This window comes from Suncus etruscus, chromosome X, assembly GCF_024139225.1.
Source record: "Suncus etruscus isolate mSunEtr1 chromosome X, mSunEtr1.pri.cur, whole genome shotgun sequence".
In the NCBI taxonomy this organism is placed as follows: domain Eukaryota; kingdom Metazoa; phylum Chordata; class Mammalia; order Eulipotyphla; family Soricidae; genus Suncus; species Suncus etruscus.
The window spans coordinates 81,451,391-81,458,274 of NC_064868.1; the positions used below are offsets into that span (position 1 = coordinate 81,451,391).

Here is a 6,884-nt window from a genome sequence, read left to right on the forward strand (position 1 = left end):
CCCTTGGCCTAAGAGATACAGGGTTTCTCCACCCTTGAAGTATACTGTCATGGGAATAACTACAAACTCCCTACATGTTCAGACCTCTGTACCTAGAGATCTTGGTATCTGTACATATCAAAGGATGGAGCCTAGGATGGAGTCTTTCTATATGGTTCTAGAAGTTCTGTTCCATCACTGTTGTTTTAATCAGTCCTTTGTAGTTGGTGGTCTTGGTTTTTGCACTGATCCTAGGACAAAGCCTAGAATAGAGTCTTTCATTATGTTTCTGGAAGACCTGCACAGTTGCAGTTGTCTCAGTCAGACTTCTGGAATTAGAGATCTTGGTTATTGTACAGATCCTAGACCAAAGGCAAGGAGCGATTTCTGAGTACATAGCCAGGAGTAACCCCTGAATGTCACTGGGTGTGGCTGAAAAAAAAACAAACAAGAAAGATCAAATATTACAAAGCAAAACTTTTAGTTATTTTAATTAAATATAACCAGAGACCAAGAAGCATAAAAATATTGATAATAGAATATCTTGAAGTTTTAAGAAAAAATTAGTTTAATAATGTGGGTGTGAAAACTACCATTTTTTGCTAGAATATTTAAAAACCTTTTCTACAACATTATTTCAGAGATACAAATTACTGAACAAACATGTTTTGTTTCTCCAGTTTTTATCATTGACAGAGCAATAAAAACAAAAACAAATATGCTCATATACTAATGACTAATCAAAATTACAACCACTAGCAGCCCAGAGAGATGGTACAGACTCACATGCTAAGTAGCACTCAGAATGCCCAGGTTTCCTTCCAGGTATCCCATATCATCTTCTGAGCCCAAAAGGCCTGGTCCTTGAGCAGAGTCAGGAGTAAGTCTGTCCACAGCTGTGTGTAGCTGCAAAACCAAAACCAAATGAACAAGAACAATTATCTCTGTTCTTGAGATGTGGTTATTCATTTAACAGTGAAATTAAAAATTGAGACAATGGTAACATTTATGTTTGTTTTCATGCCAGAATGACAATAGAAGACAACTTAATCTGGTATCTTTCCATAGGTATTTGTCAGCTCCTATTTTCCAAGGAGGATTAAAGTATTGAGCTAGCATACGTCAATTTTAACACATTATATAGAATTTCACTTGCTGGTTGATAATAACAGCAAGCAAAATTACTTGCAAAATTGCAAACACTTCTATATCTCCCTCATAATGGAACTATCCCAAAGTGTCCATTTTATTTCCAGGCACTTATTTTATTTCTCAATATAAATATTTGCACAGGACCAGATAGACGATACAGCAGTGTACCGTCTTGTGCTTACTATGTGTTTGGCCAACTGAGTTCTATTGCTGGGAGCACATATGGTCTGCAGAACCCTGCTCGAAGAGATCTCTGAGCCAGTACAGCCAAGATAAAATACCCCCCAAAAGGACAAAGCAAAGAAAACATTGTAATTTCCTCATCCCCTCTGGAAATAAATATTGAGATTATTGAGAAGGCTAAATATGTCCACCATGCAAGCAGACTTAACTATTCACTCCAAATTCAACAAGGTTCTACTAAGCCATAGTTTTGCTTTGACAGAAACTGTTTTTCTTCTCTCATTTGGACATTTTCTGAAGGGTTCCTTCCTCTGCATAGAGTCCTTTTTTTTCCAGAGTGAAGGCGCTAGTATTATAAGTCCAAATTTTCAAATCGTACTGTAAAAACCCTTTCATAGCATAACTATTTGTTTCAGTTCTGATCTTCAGCACCACTCGCTGTAGCATTTAGTTTAGTAGAAAGCTTCTTGGCAGCTAGCTCCTGAAAAATCATTCAGTGAAGGTCTAGAATTACTAGATAAAAATAAACTCCTTTTATTTTCCTAATTACACTTGAGCAACATCTAACACTGCTCTAGGCACCATTCATACACATTTTGATATAATTGTCTTATTCTGAGTCGTGGCTTAAAAGTGCTCTATCGAGTAGTAAATTCCTCTGAAATTTTGATTTGATAGGATCACAGTGAAGTTTTAACAGCAAATCTCCATCTTTTCCACATATAGCTCAGAAAATAATATCATGGTGTCTCACATCATCTGCTACAGGTTCAGTCCTAGAACATCTGGATTTATTTTTCTTTTTATAACTTGGTCTTAGGTATTTATTGCCATGTCAGATTTTGTCCTCTATTGTCTAAAAATGTTAGAGCCGCCTGTGTTTGAGTGGTTCAGAACATCCAACATTTCTCAAATGACATCTAGGAGACAAGATTTACTTAGCTAACTCCTCACCGATGTCAATGTGTTTTTCATTTTATATTTTTCAAGGGTAACTAAATAAGGCACTTGATGCCGTGACTTGTCACTAACTATCATTTTCTTCATTTATCTTTTCAGACATTTCATCCAGTTGTATAATCTTATACTCACACACACACACCATGCACACATACACAAAAACACTCCAATTTATTATCTGTGAGTTTGCTATGATTTGGACACAAATGGTAAGCAAATTTAGAAAGATTCATACCACCATTTACTCAGACTTCAGAGTACATTACATACCACTGAGCTTGAATTCCTTATCACAATTACTAATGCCTTTCTTTTGCCTTGATCCTTCTGAAGCTGAAGTACATCTATTTATTATATATTTATTGTCACCTGTAGAATTAAATAATTAACGATGGGGCTGGATGGAGGTGGATGGCATCCCAAACCACGTGGCTCCGCAACCCCCATCCAGCCAGCAGGTTCCAGGCCCAGGTGAACGGCGAAATCACTAATCCAGAGACAGGCATCAGGAAGCATCAACTTTATTCATGCCCTATCCACCACATGTGTGTGGCCTATCTCATAACCTTTCAAGCATTCCACCATTCTTAGCTACCCTGCATCTTAATTCCTTTCAGCCATCTTCCTTTGACCTCCATCCTGGTTCAAGACCAAAAGAGGCCAAGACCCAAAAGCCAGAGAGCTCAGCAGGGCAGACACCTAATCCCCTCGCTCAAAGGTTTATCTACCTATTCCAAGACACCTCCCAGGAATGGGCGGGGTCTTTCAGGTAAGGTCACACATAATATCTGGTTCCCAAGACCCCTCCCAGAAATGGGTGGATCTCAGGTAGCTACACCTAAATCCAGGGTCTCAGATAGGTACACCTACAGTCACCAATACAGTTATGCTCACTATAATTCTTGCTTTTATAGAAGATCAAATTTTTGTTGGACTAGGATGATAGTATAAGAATTAAGGTGCATGCATGGTTCAATTCTACCACATATCCTCTCTAGTACCAATGGTGTGAGCCAAATGTCTTTGTCACCCCAGTACCCTAAGAGCACCAAATCTTTGAGCCTTAGCATTAGGCAGCCAACTCAGCTGGCCAAGAACAGTACAAAGGGTCTTCTAGGACTCCTGATCTTCACTTGGGAGGGTTCTCTTCCAAAAAAGTCTTGCTGTTTGTCTATGTGAGTCTCCATTCTGTAGCATTTCATATTTTAAACTGCAATGATATAAAAATAGTTTGCTTTCTAAAATACTACAACACAGTATTAGCAAAGATAATTCATGATCACTATAAAAGAAGAATATTCAGAGGCTACAATGTACACCAATGATGACACAAATATCTCTTCAAAAGAAAAGCTGAGGCAAACCATCATGGCCAAACTCTACATTTATCTATGCGCACCCTTGCAGGGAGAGTAATTCTGTTCCAGTCCACACATAATCCAACTGCACCATAGTTGTGATCATCCCAGACAATTGTAGAACCTCACTCAGAGCTTAACTGATATGGGAAAATGAATGAGAAGAACCCTGTACATATAATAGAACTTATTTTGATGTGACCAGCAAGAACAAGGAGTCCATGCAGCAAGGTTCATAAGGGAGAATGTAAAGAAGTTTTGGGTCAGTTTGTGGGCCATTTCTTGTGGTTATCAGGAACTAATCCTGGCACTGTGCTAAGGGTTTGGAGTCAGTACTGTTCAGAGTTCATGTGCTGGGTATAGAACCAAGGTTTCCAGTACAGAAAGCCTATTTAATAAAGCTCAAACAGTATAATATTTCTCTTGCCTTATGACATGATATTTTCATATGAGAAAGCAAGGTTAAATAGCAATCCTTTAATTGTAAATAAAGTAGTAACTGCACAAGAAAAATTATTGCTGTAAATATGACTGGTTATAGAACAGTCCACTTTTGTTCACCAAGTAGGCATTTATTTAATAGCTGTGCTATCTCTGGATGAACTGTGTTTTCTTGGACAGTGCATAGGAGATGACCAGTCTCTCATTGAAGAAGGAATTTTGAAGGGAACACCATATCTCTCAGGCTTCTCTCAGATTCACAACCATCTATTAAAAGGCAACAATTTAAAAGACTAACAGGATTTTTTTCTTAATGTCCATTTCTTCCCTATCATTATTGATATATAAAAAGGCCATTCACATTAGTGTCACACAATCTCAAATACCTTGGAGTCTACTTGACTAAAGATGTAAAGGAACTATACAGAGAAAAAAATAAAACACTGCTACAAAAAATAAGAGAAGACACACGGAAATGGAAATCCAGGCACTGCTCTTGGATCGGCAGTATTAATATCATTAAAATGACAATACTCCCCAAAGCTTTGTACAGATTTAATGTGATCCCTCTAAAAATACCCGTAACATTTTTTCAAAGAAGTGGATCAAACACTTCTGAAATTCATTTGGAACAATAAACACCCACAAGTAGCTAAAGCAATACTTGGGAAAAGGAATATTGGAGGTATTACTTTCCCCAACTTTAAACTGTATTACAGAGCAATAGTTACCAAAACAGTATAGTATTGGAATAAAGACAGACCATCAGATCTGTGGAACAGGCTTGAGTACTCAGAGAATGTTCCCCAGATATACTGTCACCTAATTTTTGATAAAGGTGCAAGAAATCCTAAATGGAACAGGGAAGGCCTCTTCAATAAGTGGTGTTGGCACAACTGGATAGCCACTTGTAAAAAGCAAACTTAGATCTTCAGTTAACATCATGTACAAAGGTAAAATCCAAATAAAGACCTAGATATCAGACCAGAAACCATAAAGTATATAGAACAACACATAGGTCAAACACGCCAAGACATTGAGAGTAAAGTTATCTTTAAAGAAGAAACAGTACTTTCCAAACAAGTGAAAGCAGAAATAAATAGATGGGACTATATTAAGCTGAGAAGCTTTTGCACTCAAAGGTAATAGTGCCCAGAATACAAGAGCCACCCACTGAGTGGGAGAAACTATTCACCCAATATTCATCAGATAAGGGGCTAATATCCAAAATATACAAGGCACTAACACAACTTTACAAGAAAAAATATCATCTAACACCATCAAAAATGGGGAGAACTGAAAAGACACTTTGACAAAAAAGAAATACAAATGGCTAAAAGGCACATGAAAAAGTGCTCCACATCACTAATCATCAGGAAGATGCAAATAAAAATAACTATGAGGTACCACCTCACACCACAGAGATTGGCACACATCACAAAGAATGAGAACAAGCAGTGCTGGCGGGGATGTGGAGAGAAAGGAACTCTTATTCACTGCTTGTGGGAATGCTGTCTAGTCCAACATTTGTGGAAAGTGATATAAAGTTTTCTCCAGAAGTTGGAAGTTGAGCTCCCATACTATCCAGCTATACAAATCCTAGGGATATATCCTAGGAACACAAAAATACAATAAAAATTTATTTCTCACACCTATATTCATTGCAGTGTTGTTTACAATAGCCAGACTCTGGAAACAGCCTAGATGCTTCTCAATAGATGAATGGCTATAGAAACAATGGTACATATATACAATGGAATATTATGCAGCTATCAGAAGAGATGAAGTAGTGAAATTTTCCTATACATGGATGTATATGGAATCTATTATGCTGAGTGAAATATGTCAGCAGGAGAGATAAAAACACAGAATGGTCTCTCTCATCTATGGGTTTTAGGAAAAATGAAAAACAATTGTGTAATGATTCTCAGAGATAGAGGAGTACTGGAGGGTCCAGCTCCTGACATGATGTTTACCACAGGGATTGTTTAGTGCAGTCACAAAAATAATTACACTGAGAACTATTATATCAAAATGTGACTGAATGAGGGAAGTAGAAAGGCTGTCTAGAGTACAGGCCGGTGTGGGGTGGGGAGGAAGGACGCTTGGGATATTGGTGATGGGAATGTTGCATTGGTGAAGGTATATATATATATATATATATATATATATATATATATATATATATATATATATATAAAATCACAAAAATAAAAGATAAGGCCTCCCAATGCTTACCACAGGCTGTGTTCTTTACAATGACTGTAATAGAAAGAGGAAGTCCAGTAAATGCACTCCAGGCCCTTTGCCTGGTCTCTATTGTGAATGGGGGCCCAAAAAAAGACTAACAGGAGAGGCAGGAGACCGAGTTCAGTGAATAGGGCGATTTCCTTGCATACGGGGTGCATATATAATTCCTGGGTTTGATCCCAGGCATCATCACATGGTCCTCAGAACACCATTAGCAATAATTTCTGAGTGCAGAATCAGCAGTATTCTTGGAGCATTGCCTGGTATAGGCACTCAAACCAAAACCAAACAAGCAATCCAAAACAATAAAGACTGACAGGAAATTTCTGGTTGCCACTACAGTTCGAATAAACAGGTAACAGGAAATTTCTGGGTGCCACTACAGTTCGAATAAACAGGTTAAGCTTATTTTCAATCATCATAGCAGCATTGTCTGAAAAAATGCCATGCAAATTCTCTCTGCCATAGGCTTGTTGGTCTTTTTTGATTGTCTAAAGGCGTTCAATATCACAGCACTGTCATGTATAGTCATGCACTGGAAATAAAGAAAATATGGGGAAA

General features: G+C 37.7%; 1 pseudogene; it reads left to right on the forward strand.

Annotated features, from left to right (window-relative positions):
- The first annotated feature begins 6,294 nt into the window (after positions 1 to 6,294).
- On the forward strand, positions 6,295 to 6,412 carry LOC125999898 (uncharacterized; annotated as a pseudogene).
- Positions 6,413 to 6,884: the final 472 nt, after the last annotated feature.